Here is a 21302-nt window from a genome sequence, read left to right as displayed (position 1 = left end):
TGCTTATAGTTCTTATCTTATTCTTTTAAAAAGACCGTCTAGCATCTTGCATTGCTCATCGAACCAAATAAAAATGTTATGCATGTCCATTCAATCAGGATCATTTTTTTTTTCATGTCCTATCGAATTAAGCTGATTACCGGGTTTGTAACAAACATTAGCAACACAACGGTGCCTCGTGTGGAGCAGGATCTGCCGCTAACCCTTCTGGAACACCAGAGATCACCCCCAGTGTTCGTGTTGCTCAGTCTTTAGTTTTATGTGTTGTGTTTTGTTTACTATTGTTTATTTTTTTCAATGTTTAGCCATGTCATTGTCAGATTACTTTCGACTTAAAAGTTTGAATATGCCTTTTGTATCTTTCGCCTTTATTTTATTAAGTAATGGAAAGGTAATGTATCAGATTGGCCATTAACAGCAGCATGCATGTGCACATTGATAAAAAAGAAGTTACAAACTAGAATGTTATACAGTACTCATCACCTATTTCATTTAGGTCTCATACATAACACTTCGGGTTCTTTAATTTATTTTCTATGAATTCTATGGCATATGCCCGATGGGCTGACAGTGAAAGTCACAATTTTAAATGAGTTCTATGCCATCTGCCCGATGGGCTGACAGTGAAAGTCACAATTTTAATTTACTAGTACATAAAACATACATTAGATATGGGGATAGAAGCGATTGGTGATGCACAAAAGAACCCGGTCTTAAATATTCTACTAGAATAACAAATTCAGGAGACAATGCTTAATTACGTTGCTCTTTAAGTCTAAGTTTTCCACAGTTTTTTTTATCCAATCCCAAGGAAAACTACAGTGGAATCTATCTAGATTTCATGCTGATTTATCTCTAAGTATTGGATTGGATATCTAACTTTTACAAAATAGCGTTTTCCTGCGCTGGCAAAACTATCAGACATTGTGTAGACTTTTCTCTCAGAAGAAGTATTCACAATGATGTAAATAAACTGCAAATCATTAAACGTCTGAAAAGGACTATCTTATATATGTAATCGACTGTACTAATTTCTACTCGGGCAGACTCATTTGGCCTGAATTTTACTCGATATTGCTTGAGCCCTATTGAAATCTTAAAACATATACTCGACTGATTTGTACTTGATCCAATGCTACGTAGCTGCTAGCAATATCTATGTAACAACTAGTTTATAGCTACACGTTCAATAGTCAAAATCTACGTAGCATTACGTAGCTGCTACGATATTGACCACGGCCCTGATGTCTTTTTCAAACATATATATAATGTCGGGTATAGCAAAGGGTGCCTTGTTTCTATATTCCAGTCAACATTTATTGTTCACTGTCAAATTATATATGTTTTGTATCTTTATTTTTATACTTTGATTGTAGAATAGAATTACATCAAATTGATATTAAATTATATCAAAATTGAATTTATTGTCAGCATAGTGTTAATTCGCAAATTGAACCAAGCTTGCTTCTATCTCGTGGTGACATATAACCCAAGTTATACGTTTCATACCCATGCGCACTGACGTCATAGAATATAGCAGCGTAGTTGGTTATTCGTTGTACAGATGTCGTGTAGAGGCTCTGTATGGATTCAGTTTGAACATGATATTTTGGAAAGTTGGTATACCACATTGGAGATCCGTCTGCCATTCTCCATTCTCCGTTTATATATTTTGCTCCTATATACCACCCATCTCCAGTCTTCTCTAAAATAAAAAGTTTAAATAGTGACTGTGTGGTATGGGCTTTGCTCATTGTTGAAGGCTGCAAGTGACCTATAGTTGTTTATTTCTGTGTCATTTGGTCTATTGTGCAGAGTTGTCTCATTGGCAATCATACCACATCTTCTTATTTTTTCAATATAAAAAAGAAGATTTGGTATGATTGCCAATGAGACAACTACCAACCAGAGACCATAGAAGTTATCAACTATAAGTCACCGTACGGCCTTCAACAATGAGTAAAACTGAAATCGCATAGTCAGCTATAAATGACCCCGAAATAACAAATGTAAAACAATTCCAACGAGAAAACTAACGGTCTGATTTATGTGACAAACATACAATGAAAGAATTACAAATAATATATACAGCAACACACGAATACCACTGAATTAAAGGTTCCTGATCTGGAATAGGCACATACGCAATATATTTGTATATTTTATAAACTTTAAGTTGGTCTGAAATTCCATTTCACAAATTCCTTAATTTTTGTAAGCTCTTAGAAGTTAATGTATTCATCTTGTTTTGACCAATTTAACGTGAATTCATGCTATAGGGATCCGGCATAAACTATTTATTTAAAAAAAAAATGTATATGTTGCCTTTTAAAAATTTCTTTATTATTTTGATGATTCGTTTTAATAATTAGATAAACAAATGTGCATGTTTTACAACTAGGCTACATCCGTCAGTCGTACAAACACCAGTATTGTTAAAAAAAATTAGGCTGGTATATAATTAATGTTATGTTGATGTTTGTTTAAATTGATTTGTTATTGAGACACATAAAACAAATGACAAATGTTATTGAAAGTCTAAAGATGCATATCGACGGTAATAACATTAACGGTACCAATTTTCCTGCACCAGATGCACATTTCGACAATACATGTCTCTTCAATGATGCTCGTGGCCAAAATATTTGAAATCCGAAGCTTATATAAAATATGAAGAGCTACAATTCAAAAGGTCCAAAAAATAAAGCCAAATTCGTGTAAAAAATAATTTCTAACATTTTGTAACAGCAAATTTGAATAACACAAAACAAATCCGTATTTTCATGCCAGTACTAAATGACGAAGTAAGATAGCATTATATATATACTTTATTTTGTTAGTTTAAAAGGGGTCAAATCTGATTAAAATACATATCATGTGTCCAAGCTTTTCTTTCGAGTATCTGAGAACGCTCCGGCCATTCAAATTTCTGTTTTAAACAACCATCTGGGATTCTCTTGTTTTGTTGAATTGATACACACCTTTAAAAATGTGAAAGCTGTAATGTCATTGGCTGGTGTAATAATAACCAGAATAAAAAGTAAAACGGAGTGTTGTCATATCATTGTAAGCATAGCTCGAACACGTGGTCTGTCTTTTAACCAGATAGAAAATAATCTTCAGTTAGAGAAAAAATAATTGCCTCCTTACTGTTTTTCACATCCTCCAGAAACTTTTGGATACGATGATCCTCTCTTGGGTTGTCTATCATGACCAAGTCACCGCCATTTGATTGACAGTACTCTCGGGCTTTTTCCCATGTGTCGCGAGAAGAAGAATACTCAACTACATCGTAAAAATGACAAGGACTCTTGGCGTATACCTCCACTGAAAAGATGACATAGTTTATTATTCATCCATGTTTTATATGATGCTTTAGTTAGAGCATTTTATTCAGTCATTACTAAACAACAAAAAAACAACTTACTAAATTAACAAAACACGAGTTTTGTAATTGCTTTTAAAAAAATCTAAAATATGATACAAGTTCAATTTTAAAAATAAAAATTAACATTCATTGTCTTTTGATAATAAGTTATATTACACAAGTTTGTGTTATGTGTTTTAATTGGCTGTAAGAGGTCGAATTTAAGCTATCAACTTCACAAATCAATCTGGCATTGCTTACAATATATATACTATCTTAAAAGTGAATAAAACAATCGGTTAAAAGGACTTGCACCACCTAGCCTTAACATTCAGGATAGTACATGTAGTAATATATTCATTTAATTATAATACCGTGTTAATGAAAAAAATGAAATAGTGCAAAAAGGTGTTGGCTATTGGTGTAGAAATTCTCTGGTGAGCCAAAGTTTGTGTGACGCCATATGTTGGCAGTTTTTTCAACGAATCTTTTGTAGTGAAAACCCAGAACCCAAAAAGTGTACTATATTCGCACATTTAATTAAATGATAAAACTATTTTAACAAATACGACTTACCATATAGCAATACCGCAAATGGAAAGACAAAAAACTGAAGATTCATAGTCTTTCGTCTGTAAAATCTAAATAAAAACTAACAAACAAACAAATATTTTATTTGCCTGAAAGCTTCTGAGTTTTAGTTCCAGATTTTTGTGGGGATAGTATTGTTCAACTTTCAATTTACTGTGCAGATTTGTTTTTTCTACTTTCTTTTCTTCTTTTTTTTTTTATTGTTGAACTTTTTTGTATTTTTTCTTTTTTCTTTCACGGTGTACGGAAGGCTCAAAGTGTCCGATTGAATTTAAGTGTGTACATACTAATTATTAAAAATATCATTGACACTTATTTCTTCTGTACCAAATAAGTACCTACGTGTTTTTGTATGTACCCGTGTGTAGGTATTCGATATATTTAAACAAAACCAAAGTTATTACTAATAAAAATGATATAAATACGTGTAATAAAAATTATAACAATTACCTACATGCAATATTCACCATATATATGCATACCTGGTTATTTGCTTGATGAATGATCTATACTAGCTGTCTATTTATATATATTGGTATCCGATTGTCATTAAATTGTCAACAAATAAAATGTAATTTGGTGTCTCTTGCAGCTGTTTATATCTTGTGCAATGGAAAACTCCCTTCAACGGTTTTTCCCCAATAATATGAAATAGAGTATTAAATACGCTAGTATGGTACTTGGTTAAGAGTGGCGTATTTGGTATAACAAGATTTAGTATCTATAAATGAAGAAATTTCACATTGTGGATTCTTCAAATTTAAACTTAATTTAGTACTAGACTATTTTAAGACATTGTTAGAAAAATACATCTCTCACTATTTTTATCTTTTAAATCAGAGAAAAGAACATTTCTTATTAGAAAAATGTTTTATATTGGACAATCCCGTTATCAAAGTAACAGATAACCATATCTGAACTTACATATGCCTAGAATTTCTATTTGTTTTAACTGACTATATGTAACTGTCTGTTTGTGACAACATGTACTGTCTGGTGAATTTTTAATTGTATATATTTGAATAAAATTTTATCAAGAGAAAAACAAGCGCATCGGACTACAAACGCAAAGATTCCTGGTTCGATCCCCGTTCCATGAAGACAATTTCAGGGACTGAATTTTCGGCTCTCCCTTGGCACCATTTGCGACTATGGTATTGATGATAGTCCATCGGAAGGGGACGGTAAATGGCTGACCCGTGTTAAGAGAGGGCAATGTCTCTTGTAAGTACATGTAAAAGACACCAAGCATGTAGAATTCGGAACAGGAGCAGGCTATAAAACCGCTATAAGACGGCATTAGTCGCACCAGCAAAGTGGAAAGGGATTGATGTAAGTTGTAATTTAACGTGTTTCCCAATTCACTATCACTAAAAATGTTTAAAAAACAAACTTTATTTACGTAAACGATGATCCAGTGCATAAATTTAAGTAACTTAGGAGGTGACTTATTTTTCATACATAAGGTACACGCCTTTAGGGAATTCATATCATCACTGTAGCATATGAATTCAATTTATCAAATACGAAAAGAGCCTGGTTCAACATGCTAAATGACCCTGTCAATATGATTAAAATTTTCATAAATTCATGAAACATATTGAAATTACTGTCCAAGGTTACGAGAGGGTCACATGTAACCCACATATTTTTTATTTATAGATTAGGGACGAGTAAGACCCCGACCTATTGTATAAACAAATGTCTATTGTTAAACACTATGTCTTTTCGTTATTTTCAATTGATTTTTTATGACGTATATATGTATTCCGCTTCTACATTTACTGCTGTCTTGTTGAAGTATACGCCACATCCCATTTGATTGCTTTTTCGATGACATACACAACAAACCTCATTCGATTGCTTTCTTGATGACATATACAACCCATCTCATTTGATTGCTTTCTCATTGACGTTTGCCAAACAATTTGATTGCTTTCTCGTTGACGTATGCACCCACTCTCATTTGATTGCTGTCTCGTTGACGTTTACATCAAATCTCGTTTGATTGCTGTTTTGTTGGCGTTTACACCAAATCCTATTTGATTGTTGAATTGTTGACGTATACATCAAATCCCATTTGATTGCTATCTCTTTGATGTATAAACCAAATCTCATTTGATTGCTGTCTTGTTGACGTATACACCAAATATCATGTAATTGCTTCCTCGTCGGAGTATAAACCAACTCTCATTTGATTGCTGTCTCGTTGACGTTTACACCAAATCTCGTTTGATTGCTGTCTTGTTGGCGTTTACACCAAATCTCATTTGATTGTTGAATTGTTGACGTATACATCAAATCTCATTTGATTGCTATCTCTTTGATGTATACACCAAATCTCATTTGATTGCTGTCTTGTTGACGTATACACCAAATATCATGTAATTGCTTCCTCGTCGAAGTATAAACCAACTCTCATTTGATTTCTGTCTCGTTGACGATTACACCAAATCTCGTTTGATTGCTGTCTTGTTGGCGTTTACATCAAATCTCATTTGATTGTTGAATTGTTGACGTATACATCAAATCTCATTTGATTGCTATCTCTTTGATGTATACACCAAATCTCATTTGATTGCTTTCTCGTTGACGTATACACCAAATCTCATTTGATTGCTTACTCGTTGATGTATTCCCCGATTCTCATTTGATTGCTTTCTTGTTGATGTATTCATCGACTTTCAATTGATTGCTGTCTTGTTGGCGTTTACACCAAATCTCATTTGATTGTTGTCTCATTGACGTATACACCAACTCTCGTTTGATTGCTTTTTCGTTGACATATACACCAACTCTCTTTTGATTGCTTTCTCGTTGACTTATACACCCAATCTCATTTGATTGCTGTCTCATTTACGTACATACCACATCGCATTCATTACTTCCTCGTTGACGTATACCCCTCATCTGCTTTGGTTGCTTTCTGTTTGACGTATACACCACACCTTCTTTTATTGCTGTCTCGTTGACATATACACCACACCTTCTTTTATTGCTGTCTCGTTGACATATACATCACACCTTCTTTTATTGCTGTCTCGTTGACATATACACCACACCTTCTTTTATTGCTGTCTCGTTGACGTGTACACCACACCTTCTTGTATTGCCGTCTCGTTGACGTATCCACCGCACCTTCTTTTATTGCCGTCTCGTTGACATATACTCCAGACCTTCTTTTATTGCTGTCTCGTTGAAGTATACACCACACCTTGTTTTGAAGATACTTTGAACGACAAAATTTCTTCCTATGTGACTTTAACATTTTCTGACGCCAAACACGCGAAACAATGAATGTGTTTTTTTAATTTGATAGATGCTTTTTGTGCTTTTTTTGTAAATGTTTGTTTGTTTTGATATTGTAACACAGTGATGATTGTTGTAACCATATTTTGACTTTTTTAACGGATTATGTCTGTTTTGTTCACATATCGTTGTAAAAATAACAGGTACATTAAATCATATCATAAACAATGTTTTCACTATTTTTCAAGTTGCGTTAATCTATTTGACCGGTCAATAGTTTCTATTTGCTCTCGATGAAATTATTTGAACTAAAACTAAACTAAAACGTCATATACACTGTATCATGAAAACTATGCCAGAAATGGTGATGAAAGATGATTTTTTACATAGGGAGTCAATTTGGAATAACATCTTTACTGTCGCAGGAAAAATGGGACACCAATATATCGTCGACTTGGGTGAAGAATAAGTCACCATAAAGCACAAAGACCACCGTGTAGAACGTCACATGCGGGGTGTCGGCTATGTTTGACATGGGGTGGCAATTTTGAAGCGACGAAAAAGTAACAAGGTAAGTTCAAGCATCAAAATTTCTTATTTTTTGAACTCTCAGTACCATATAATGTTTTGCACGGAAAGAACCGCAACATAATCTATTTCCTGAAAGCAGAAGCAGTCGTTTTCAGCGCTCAGTTTTCTCAAACACCTCGCCCTAGTTTTCCGTGTTGCAGATTTTGAGGCTTTATATGCAAATTTCGGTATAAATAACTACTTTACACAGCTACCCTCCGTATGATTTATATAGAATTGTATTCCTCTCATTGACTTATACCAAATACCAGTTTCTTAGTTAAAATTAATTGGTTTTAAAACTGTTATTCATCAAAATATAAAGTGTCGCTCGGGGTGTCAGATTTTGCGTCGCAAGGGGTAGAGGCTTGTCATAAAAAAAATACATATTTGCATGTAAATTAGTCTTCATATGATACATTTTATTATAAACACATCTACTTTACCATAACAAAACAAGGATTTTTCATTTTGCCTATTTATGGTCTTATAAAATATATGCTTTTGATTTCATACACATCTACTTTACCATGACAAAATAGGGGTTTTTCATTTTGCCTGTTTTTGGTCTTATAAAACATGTGCTTTTGATTTCATTCATCGTAAAAAAAAGGGCATCATATCATATCATAGTCAGAGTAGACCTTCAAAGTAGATATGATATGATTTTTTTTTGTTACACATCTATCATATCATATCTACTTTGAAGGTCTACTCTGACTATGATATGATATGATATGATAGATGTGTAACAGAAAACGGATAGTTCTAGGTTGCATTTCTGTAAATATTGACAATGCAATTTCCCATAGGAACTCCTTTTACGGCTAAAACTGTACCACTTTTACTATGAAGTTTTGAAAAAAATCTTATCCTAGAATTGAAAGTTCATATGCACCACAATTTTTTTCAAAGGTCAAAATATAGGGCTGTGCGGCATATTTTCAACGTTTATATGACCTGAACTTCTCAGAGTTTAAACTTACACTAATTTTCTTAACTACCCCTACCTCGAATGAAAGGTTACCACAGATTTCAATGTAAACAATATGCACGTGTTTATTTACTGGTAACATTCCCAAGTTCTGTCTCTGTGATATGGAACACAGAGAGCATAACTGGGAACCAGTATGTAAACAAAATCAATTTTCTATGAATATTCAATTACTCCCCAAAAAGAGGCGTGTTTTGAGAAACAGCTGTATTTACAAAGTGCAACCTATACAGACATTTATTCAAATAGAAAACTCTCTAAAATCAGTTTTTCTCACATTAATACTCATTTATCGGAATTAAAGTCTTAAAGAAATCACTGTGTATACTCTAAGTTTTTCTTTACTATACATTTTATACCCCCTCCCCTGTTTCAATTTTTTAAAGAACTTGAAAACAAGACTTTAATTATTGCCAGCTTACCCTATTTGCATATTTTCAGATAAAAATGCCTAGAACCTGTTAAAAACTGTTTTGATAACATATTGAAAGCATATCAGAATATCATAAATGTAATGTTTAGCAGTCAATCATTACAACATTCAAGATTATATAAAGTATCCAATCCAGCCTCTATCTCCAGTCCACATCTTACTGTATGCCTATTTGTCAATTAAAGAACACATTTTCTGCCTCAAATGGTCAATTTAGAATTCTTGTCACAACAGTATCATCTTTAACCATATATCTGACACAATTTAGCTACTATACATACTAGAAGTGTTCAAACAAAGCCATATTTGCAATAGTTGTATGTATGCAGATACCAGTCTGAGATATAAATTCACTTAAAATGTTGTAGAGATGACTGCTAACATTTGATTTTTGCATAACTTCCAAGCATAGTTATTGTTTTCTATATCAAGAACTTTAAAAACATAAAATCATAGCATTTACAAGTTAAATTATTTGTTTTATGACCCAGGGGGTAGGCAATTTTCTATGTTTCTTGCTCCTGGGGCCTCAAATTTCCTAAATAATTCTGCTGTTTCTAGCAATTTGGAATATTTAGTACATATTCAGGATAGAACACACTATTGTAAGTTTTCTTGAGATATTTTTGTTTTTCTAGCTTGTATTTATTATGCCGTGGTGACAAAAAAGCAGATTCAGGTGTTGCGGCTTACTTTTGGGTTATCAAAAGGACACAAATACCCCATAAATAATATTCAGGAAGGATCTATGAGTTTCAATGACTGCGAAGAGTAAATATAAGAACTTCTTAACAATTAAACTTACAAATATGCAAATATTATGATTTAATTTTGTATCCAGGACTTTAAGTAAACTATGCATACTGTAAACTGTGAATTTATGCTGAGTCATCATATTTAAGGCCCAGGATTCTATCAATCTTCATTAAATATTTATAAAACTTCTTATTTGACTTAGTTTCTTCAAAATCTGTGAAATAAACCAAATTTGGTTAAATTCTGAATGTTCCCTTTTTCACCCTATCTAGCTATGCGATTACGAACGAAATAACTGTCTTGCATCATTTTAGATGAACCTGGTGATGAACTATGATGCATTTTGGCTGGTGGAGGCTTCGGGCATATCTTATATTGAGGACTATTTTGTGATTTTCTACCATGTTTTGGTTTATTGAGCCATAGCCTTGACTTTTTTTTACCATGATAGTGACTGAAAAGGAAAAGAAATCGTTTACCAGCTTGAAAACTAAATATTTTGAGCCATTTTTTACTATGAATGAAATCAAAAGCACATGTTTTAAAGGACCAAAAACAGGCAAAATGAAAAATCCTTATTTTGTCATGGTTAAGTAGATGTGTTTATAATAAAATGTATCATATGAAGACTAATTTACATGCAAATATGTATTTTTTTATGACAAGCCTCTACCCCTTGCGACGCAAAATCTGACACCCCGAGCGACACTTTATATTTTGATGAATAACAGTTTTAAAACCAATTAATTTTAACTAAGAAACTGGTATTTGGTATAAGTCAATGAGAGGAATACAATTCTATATAAATCATACGGAGGGTAGCTGTGTAAAGTAGTTATTTATACCGAAATTTGCATATAAAGCCTCAAAATCTGCAACACGGAAAACTAGGGCGAGGTGTTTGAGAAAACTGAGCACTGAAAACGACTGCTTCTGCTTTCAGGAAATAGATTATGTTGCGGTTCTTTCCGTGCAAAACATTATATGGTACTGAGAGTTCTAAAAATAAGAAATTTTGATGCTTGAACTTACCTTGTTACTTTTTCGTCGCTTCAAAATTGCCACCCCATGTCAAACATAGCCGACACCCCGCATGTGGCGTTCTACACGGTGAAGACTAGTCGTGGCAATATGTGTGGGCCATTTCTGCATTAACTGAGTCGAGTCGTCCAATTTTAATATACTTTATTATATAAATCTGCAGCGATGACGTTAGTCTTCCGCCCTCCTGGGTGTAATATTCACCAGTGACTAACTCGAATAGTCAAGTTATATTAGTATATATATATGGTTAATATTGCTGCGCTTTGAGTTCATGCATAACTCATGCCATTTGAATATAAATATATATCAATTAGATAATTATTAAGAATAGCTTTAACTTTCTATTGTACTAACTTAAATATTCCGGTCCTACTCAAAAGCGCCCGGGAGCGCCCGAGAGCGCCCGGGAAAAGAAATAGCGCAAAAGCGCCCGGGGAAGAAAAATATTCAGCTATGTATATATAGATTATTTCAAAATACGCAGCGCAAAACTATTGTCGTCAAACGTCAAGAACATGAATATGAAATATGAATATGATATGAATGTGAAACATATAACACTGAAAACACAACTAACATAAAATGCTTAATAATGAAACAAAATAGATATATATCCGGTGACATTACGAATATAGTAGTTTTCATTGAAATCCTAGCACAAAGACAAGTTTTCCTAATCTTAGATTTGAAAAATAAATTACTTTTTTTCTAATTGGACACTGGCGATGTGGGAATGAATTAGAAATAGCATGATATATCTTTACATCAAATTTCATTGCAAAACTAGTAAAGGAAAACGCCAGTGATTCGTTAAAAAATTATAAGGTCTAACAGCAATTTCCGGACAAACTTTCACCGCATAATTCGATTTTTTGACACCATGACTTATGCAGTTTGGATTAAAGAATTTTGCCATCAAATCAGTCATTATAATATTTGCACTGAGTGCACACACAGTTGTTTCTTTATTTTCTTAAATTGTTTTACAAATAAAACTATAATTCTTTTCTCTACCAAAGTTAATAAGGAAATTGATCTATTTTCAACTTGAATTTGTTTGCACATATTCAAATTATGCACACCAACTGTACATTTTTTTTAAAAATTAATGAGCCAATTTTCACACTAGAATTTAATATGCATATATATATATATAGATGTATACATATATTAGGTGCACAACAACTGCGTGTGTAAAAATAATTGGGTTCCTTTATATAATTTTGGAGTTTTTGCTTTTCAGTCAAAAATCGGGAGGTGACAGACGGGCGGACGGAAACTGTTATCAACGCGGGCGCTAATAAGATGTAATTTTTCAGTAAATTCGAGTAGGTCTACTCTCAGATGGATGTTTTTTGTCTTAAAAGTCTTTTGGTATTTTTTGTGTTTTCATGTGTTTTGTGTTGTCCTAATGAGGGAAGCGTTTTCAGCCGATTTTCATAGTTTTTCCGAAGTATGTTGTGCTGTTACATTCTCTGTGTGTCTGTCCTACGTTGTCAGGGGCGTAGCTAGGCAATTTTGATGTGTACGCAATGCCGGAGGGGGTCTGGAGGCCGCTCAAGGTCCCCAGAAGCTCTGGGGTAAACGGTGCAAAATCCTGCATTCTCGCAATTTCCGAGGACTTAAAATGACCTCACAGAAATCTCACTTTCAGGAGAAACAAGTCAACTTTGGAAATAAATAATCAAAGAAACCTGTACTGTTGGCTTAACATTTTTTTTTCTTATGTGTAGTGGGTTAAAATAGCTTGATTAGGTATATTATATTTGTTACCTAATCATGCTGAACCCACTTTACATTAGAAAACAAACTAATTTCTAAGCCAACACTGTGCAACTTAAATGGTATTTTTTTTATTGAGAAAATACATAAATAAAAATTCGAATCACATATCTTTATGTTTTATTTTATGAGTGAACAAGCAGTGTTTTCAGCTTTTTTCTCTCAAAGTTAATTCTGAAAAATCCATGCCAATTTCCTTTTTTTTTACTACTAAAGATGTCACAAACTGTGTCTGCTTTAAAAAAAAATCCCGGTATATGTTCAAAAGACCGAGTCCAGATAAACGATTCGTTTTCATTGTATTTCTCAAGGAGGTCGTCACTCTTCTCGTGGTACTAAAAGACCGCTCTGTCGTTGCCGTCGAGACAGGCATACATGCAAGTACGTTAAATATCTGAAAGATTCCCGGGTATAAATTTTATTTCATCAGTTATTTTGGAATCTTCAGAAAAGATGTCAGAGTAAGGAAGCATAGAAGATGTGACAATTGTGTTTTGACACCCAGAGAACTCAGCCATTTTAAATTGTTTTCATCAGCAACAGAATCACGATGCTGGTTTCAAACTGTAAAGGGAAGACTAGTTTTCGGAACGGAATATAGCTACAAAGTGATCAATGAAGTATTTGTATAATTTTTTTTATTAACTTCATTACTTAAGTTTTATTCTTACTAGATTTACCATATTTTTATTTTTGTGAAATTTTCGATGTGTACGCAACTGCGTTTTTGCGTACGGGTTGCTACGCGCCTGGTTGTGAGTCTGTTATTCCTTGTCTTATTTTATCATCATATAATTTCAAACACCTTAGTTGCATGTAAGAAGAAGAACGATTTCATTTTACAAAAGGTTTTATAAAAAAAAAATCAAAACTGAGACATATCTGAAAAATCACACACAAAATTCATGAACTTATATTCTAGGGCCCTGGAGGGGTTAACAGACAAACAAGTACTTTTCCAGTGATCTGTTTGGACTGGGAACAGTATATCGGTATATCTAAGATAACCATGTCTCTGATAGGCTAATTAACTATATGTTCCGAGTCTGGATTAGAAAGATTTATACTAAGATGCTAAAATATGCTCAGCCGGCATTAGTTACTGTTAGAGATCACAAAAGACGGTTTATTATATATGATGCATATGTTTGTAATGAAAGGTTACTGAACAGATATTTCATGTTAAGGAGGGGTATTTGCGAAAAATACCAATCGAGAGAATGTTAAATTTCGCGAGCCGTAAGGCGAGGGAAATTTGTTCTCAAGACTGGTATTTTTACCCTTCAAGAACATGCTATATATCTGTTTAATTACACCGAATGTTAACGTTCAAAAACGCAATGATGATCTTGACGACGTTACAAATACCACGGGAGAGAGGGTAAAAAAGGCATATATTTTTGAATATACCCCGGCGGCGTTAAAAAATGAACGATATTCATTTGATAACTGTAAATTGGTGAAAAATACACTGGCGGTCAACCAATCAAAATCCAGGATTCTTACATGTAAAAATATAATTTCTGGGAATGGAAGAACAATAGAAATGTAAATTTGATTATTCCCGCCAAATTTTTATTGGAAAGGGGAGGTAATTTTATAAAGTGAAAGTTGACATCCGATCATGTGCTTTTGTATTGTAGATTATGATAACAAACAGTTGTTGGAATCGTCAACCTGGAAGTCCACGTGAAATGTCGGAAACTACATAAAACATGGTAGTCATTTCATAAAAGGTAAAAGCTCGAGGATAAAAGACTCTGCAACAGTGTAAAATAGCTCCTACAAACATTTTGATAGCCGGATTTTGATTGTAGATCTACTTTCATTTCTGTTTTTAAATATTTTTATCACGTTCTTTTATATGGGAAATTTCTGTTACCTTGAACTTTCGTGATTTGATACTAACTATAGAAAGTCCCTGGGGAAATTAACAACAACTTGAAATGAAATAATTATTGTTTCTACCGAGATAAATCATTAAATTGTGTTTATGAACAGGGATGGAAATTGTAGCTATATAGCTGTATAGTATAGTATGAGGATACTTTGAACTGCCTTTATGTTATTGCCCAATATACTTATACCACTTAACAGACATTTAAACATTTTAAGCAATTTTTATCTCACCTTAGTCCTTATTCAGTCATTCCCAAAAAATGGGTACAATTACAAAATTTCAGTGTCGCCGGCAAATAACCACAAAATGCAAGCTTAACATATGTCACAGATAATCTTTTTCGTGTTCTAAGTGATTAACATGTATACTGAAATAAAATTATATTCTTTTGTGATGTATATCGTAAATATATTTGTGTGATTTTCTATTCAATATACGGAAATCCCACGAATTCCGAATGTCGCCAAGAAAAACTTCAAATATCGGTGTGAATTAAAATACTTTATTTCATCTAAATCATGATTAGATTTGCTTTTTTTATTTGACATTATATTGATTTTTATCCACAAAAATATTTTAGAATCAAAAGTTATAATATACACTTTGATTTACCCATTAAACCAATGTCGCCGATAAACGTATAACCTACCGTAACGTATCTTTAGATACAGTCCAAACATATTTATATGATTGGAAATCATGCCCAAAGTGACTTTAAGCAAAGTTGATACATCAAATTTTAAAATCCTGCCTTTAACTTTTATTGCAATGAAACGAAAAATCAAAAAAAATCTTCTCTTTCTCTTTTTTTCGATTGTCGCATATAAGAATCCAACCTACGTAACGCGTATTTTGGAACGCACTAACCAAGAACAAATCAAAATGGTGATTATTTCATTGAAAGCACCCATAAAGCTTCTCAATAATCAGTTTTGAGAAAGCAACTCAACAATATTGTTACATATTTCCATGTATAATGTAAATAAAACTAACCTCCGTTTAAATAACCTCCCTGACGCAGTTATTTACAGTTAAGTTGTCAGACTTTTTTATCAGTATCAGCGGCTGCCGACACTGCCGAAAGTAATTTTTGTAGCAGACATCATTTATTATAAAGAAAACAGACAAACAAAATACAGATTTTGAGAAAAAAAATGTTGTTTTGAGAAAGGTAGGTTAACTTGTTTTTTCCCTATTATGTGAGCAACATTATAACGTTTAATAAACGTTATATCAGCCATTTTCTTAGATTTAAAATAGTCTACAACACAACTTGTGCAATTACGACGACAATCATAACTTTAACAGCGGTTTATGGCAAACATTTTCAAGATTATTTAGGATTCATCAATGTAACGGAGGTTATGCAAATAAAAAAAATTCTAAAGATGCATGTAAACACGATCATACCAATTGAAATTCTTGTACATTGTTATAGATACCAAATCAGTTCATCAATTATCACTAATAAAAATCAAAAGGTGATGTCAATCATAGACGACATCATTGATTTACGTTACGGAGGATAGAAATTTAAGGAAAAAAAGTTTTTTTTCTCTAACAGGACTTTACTCTTTTTAGATAACGATTTACTAAGAAAAATGTTTAATTTTGTTGTCTTGTTTGTCATTTAATTCCAATATTTACATTCATTTATATGTTTGCTGTTGGTAAGAACTGGAATTGTCCGTTATGAAGGTTTTAAATGTCGTTACGGAGGATAGAAATTTTTGAAATGAAACTATTTTGACTCCAAAACTTCATAGTTGAGTATAATACATACATTATGGTGTGAAGGAAGATGACATTATCTGTATAGAGCTAATAAAATTAAGTTAAACAGTATTCGGTTTAGGTAAAACATATTTTTGAGTGAAAGTTCATGAATCATTACGGAGATTTTGACAAGAACAAGTCCATTTGACTAAAAAGAAACATATAACTTGATAGAAAACAGTTTTTTAGTTTGTAATGTCAATAAATTGTTTAGAAAAGCTAGCATTAAAGAGTTAAGTGTTACTATGTATCAGCATTCAGATACTGGTTTGATATCAACCTCCGTAACAAAGATGGGAGTGTGGATTAATACAAGCATAAAAAATACATACAAGTGATTCAAAACATAAATAATAGGGTTATTCCTGGAAAGCTGTATTATGACCAAGAAATCCACAGTCTAAAACTAGGAGACTGATATGAGGATTCGGTCACAACTAAATGTTAAACCTAAATAACCATGCACCATAAACTAGCAGTAATACACAGAAGATTAATTTCACTTAGTATATAATTTATTTCCAAGACTGGAACTTGCCACCAAGCCTGTGACTTCCAAACTTATGTCTTACAATGATTTTACAATATATGAGAATTAAACAATTAGCTAAGATCAATTATTACATAATGTGTTGACAAATATAAACAAGTTATTATCCAGATAAAGAAAGATAAATAATTAAAACAACTCTTTTAGCAATGTCTGTAATTTAAGAAGGATAAAGGATTAAGCCCTGAGGCATTATTGTCACTTTGATTATAAAATGTCCATTATCAATTAGAAATATATTAACTTATTGTTTAGGTAGAATATATAATATAAAACATAATTAATGATAAATTCTTTGAGTCTCAAACATTAGCATTAAAAACCTAAACACATCTGAAAGTCATTTTAACTCTGTCATAGTATTATGAAACTAAAATATTATACAGCATAACATTTCATTAGTTTAAATCTATTACTAAATAAGTTGTGAAAACTACTTATTTGAATTATTTTTTAAACACTATATTAATTCAGACCTTAAAATTGGTATTTACTTTCAATATATACAGAATAATACGTATAAATCAGTTTGCTATGGTGGTAAATGTAACCCATTTCACATGAGCCTGGATTTAAATCTTGTGTTTTTCTCTAATGCAATTTTTAAGATGACTTTATACAACAGTAACCTCCAATACGTTCATACTTACCTTGTCTTACAAAAAATGCTAAAACTAGAAAACAACTAAAGTGGTGTAAGTAAAAATTAAAAAAATGACAGACTAGATATAGACACAGAAGAAAACAACACTCTCTCTGTGCTCATTTGAAATCTATTTTTTAACAGTGTCTACATTGGAATTGTACCCATTTTTTGGGAATGACTGTATTTATAATACTTGAATATTCAAATGGGAAATGTGTCAAAGAGACAACAGTCAACAATTATTACAACCTGTATCTGTATCTGTATGTTACATAGTGCAGGATCCATTTGCAGATATATGTGCACTGGAAGGAGAGCGGGTTGGTTAGTCTAACTGTTGAAGGGCAGCTGTGAAACCCTCAACTGTCTTTTGACATGCAATTTCCTCGTCCAGATGGTTCCACTCCACTATCTATACTATTAAACAAGAGGACCTCATTTTGTGTGTCACTTCTCTTCCTCCTACAAGAAATCAATCATCATCAATCAACCCCCCCCCCCCTTTTTAAAATGGCTGGATCTGCGCCTGCTAGGCACCATACATGGTCGCATGTGTCATCCATTCTCATGACTATTCAGTTTAAGTTATTTTGGGGGAAAAACGAAAATAATGGCGTCTGTCATCAATCTGACTTTTAAGTCAGACATGACTTCCGTTTTTGACATTGAGAATAAATTGTATGATAGATAAAAAAAAATAAATAAGCCAATCATGGCCTTGTCCATATTGTGGTTTTTAGATCGTAAGAACCACTACTATTATACCTCGGTTTAAACCTACACATAATTTTCATAAGTACTCGGACGGGGACAGGACAATTATTTTTGCATTTATCTGCATGTATACTATCATTAATATACTACTTTAATGTATAGAGTAGAGACTCTCTTTATAATATAGCAGTGATCGCCATGGAGAAGAAACTGATAATTAATAAATTAAATACATGTTAATATTTATAATAAATATAGATACGTATGTTCATAGTATACAGAAACACGAAAATAATGGAATATAACAGAATATAACAGAAAACAAAATAATAACGGACTTTGAAAAAAAGGGAGAGGGCTTAAACATATTGTCCTGTCTCGATGTTATGTCCTATATGACTTTTGATATCATTACAAAAATTCATTCTAAATAATTAACATACTTTCAACCAAGTGTAAAATGCCAGGCGATTTCGCTTTTAAGTCAAGCAGGACCGGTTTCAAACTTGCACATAAATTTCAAAAGAGTACTCGGGGGACAGGACAATAATTATCGCGTTGATAGAGACTCCCTGTGTAATATAGCAGTGCTCGCCTAGGAGAAGAATCTTGAATTTGATAGTTAATAGCAAAAACACTTTATTCAATGTATATGTGTGTTCATAGTATACAAATACGCGAAAATAAGGGAATTTAACAGAAAAAATAATAACAGACTTTGGAAGCAAGGGAGAGAGAGGGCTTCAACTGTTTCCAATTTAGTACCTATGAATTTTGATACCTTTTTTTTCATATTTTTATGAAATTCTCCAGACAGGAAATCTTTTACACAAATTCTCCCTACAACAGTTTTCATACCTATAACCAAGCTCTAAATACCTGCGATTTCGTGGGTGTGTTCTAGTTGTTTTTGAAAAAAAGTGTTCTTTCGAATGTCTGTTTTGCAGTCTATCAATTTGTACGATCTACTATTTTTGGTTTCTTGTCTTTCTACAATGTTTATGTAATGAAAGTCACTAAAGTTTTTTGCCTTGACTTGGCGTTTGTTTCTGATCTCTTGCAGGTAATTACAAATGTAGTTGGGTCAATAGCCAGCACCAATCCCTCAACTACTTTGTAGAACATAGTCAGCCTCTGATGTTTCCCTCGTTCTTGGAGAGGTGGTAGTTTCAGCTTAGAAAGCATATTGTGACACACCCGGTGTCTCTGGATTTATAATCGTGCAGGATGAAACGTGCTCCTCTTTTCTGTGTTCTTTCTATTTTTTCTATTTCCCTGATGGTGAATGGGTCCCAGATGGCAGCACCATCATGACCATATTCTAGTATGGATCTTACCATGGCTAAGTAGGCAAGTTTTTTGCACTCTTGGGGGCACTGGTGTAAGTTTCTTCTCAGGAACCCTAGTGTACAACTTGCCTTGCTTGTTGTTTTCCCTATGTGGCTGGTCCATTTTAGGTCATCAGATATATTAAGACCCATGCAAGGATTTGTTTGTGCCTGTTTTAGTATGTGGTTGTCTAGTTGGTAGAAGTGTGTTGATTTTTGTTTCAAGCTCATTACATTTTTTTGCTTTAAATCTCATCCCCCAATTAAGTGTCCATACTTCCATAGCTTTTAGATCTTCTTGGAGAGTTTGATGGTCTTTTGTGTTGTTAATCTGTCGATAGAGTAGTCAGTCGTCTGCAAATAAACGAACTTGAGCTTTTACTCTTTTCCGGGAGAGTGCCTGTGTCAATTGATTTTTGAAAGATGGCGGAGATACAGGTACTAGGTGCGAGTTCTTCTGCACATGTTTTAAGGACAGTGTTTGGTATTCTGTCTGGATTTACATTTTTCAATAATTTGTATACTCCTTCTGATGTTATATGCCCAATTTTGAATTCATGTAAGGAAAAGGTGTTGTTAATTAAATTAATAACCCCACCAAAAAAACAGAAAGAAAACAGTCCAAGCACCACATTGGGCCTTCAACAAAGCAAGAAAATCCCTGAAGTGCAGGCTTCAGGTATGCATGAATACTCAGTTCTGACTATGTACTTTATATAACATTATCATGATCATGATGATAATCAGTTGATTAAAAAGAAGCATTGTGTATTCTTTTTTTATTTTATTTATTTCAATTATTTTGACTGTGGTTAATATTGTTGCAATTGTTGACCTGTATTTACATGTCTTCAGTGGCAGATCAAGAATTTTTCTTAAAAAAGAGGGGGGACAACTGACTGACCTAAAAAGGGGGATCCAGTCATGATTCAGTGATTACCTATATTTTCTTATTTTTCCCACAAAAAATCAGGAGGGGGAGGACACCCCTGGCAGGCACACCCCCTTGGTCAGCCTATGCTCTTTTAATTTTAATAATGTCAATGGCTTACATTTTTGATTCATTGACAAATATACTCCCACATCTTTTAAATATTATCAGCTGGATTACATGTCATAAGTTTCTTAATGAGATAAGATAAAAATGTATTTTAAGGTACAATGTATAAGTAACTAGTAAATAAAACACTGTGTAACAGTATACAACATAAAAGTATTTATTTAGATCCTAGAGCTACTTCCTCAATGCATACACTTAATAATCTGATAATAAACAAAACAAAAACAAACAAAGATTTGTATAACACACAATGTAAGGAAAAGGTGTTTTGTTAATAACTCGGAATAAATGTGGATTATTAACTTTTATTAATACTGTACAGAAATTAAGACGTTTTAGTAAGTTATAAATGATCTCACATTCAAGTTTATATATTAATATGCATTTCTTTAGCATGTTTAGAAGAATAATGTACATCATGTACATAAAAGAAAGAAGAACTATTAATAGATATTCTCAATCTAGGATTAATTGAAAAAGATATTTGAATTTACTAATCATTCTTAAATAATATATTTGTGAAATTAAAAAAGTTTACTCTG

At 32.8% G+C, this 21302-nt stretch overlaps 1 protein-coding gene across 1 annotated transcript in view; it reads left to right on the top strand.

Annotated features, from left to right (window-relative positions):
- The first annotated feature begins 14395 nt into the window (after positions 1-14395).
- LOC139499520 (DENN domain-containing protein 3-like) overlaps positions 14396-21302 on the top strand; it is a 63793-nt gene continuing 56886 nt past the window's right edge. Inside the window, exon 1 of the mRNA XM_071288229.1 lies at positions 14396-14522. The gene's annotated coding sequence lies outside the window, so the exon portion shown is untranslated. The remainder of the gene's footprint in view (positions 14523-21302) is intronic.

This window comes from Mytilus edulis, chromosome 12, assembly GCF_963676685.1.
Source record: "Mytilus edulis chromosome 12, xbMytEdul2.2, whole genome shotgun sequence".
Classification (NCBI taxonomy): Eukaryota; Metazoa; Mollusca; class Bivalvia; order Mytilida; family Mytilidae; genus Mytilus; species Mytilus edulis.
The sequence above is the reverse complement of the archived record's forward strand: the minus strand, read 5'-3'. Positions and strand labels throughout refer to the sequence as shown.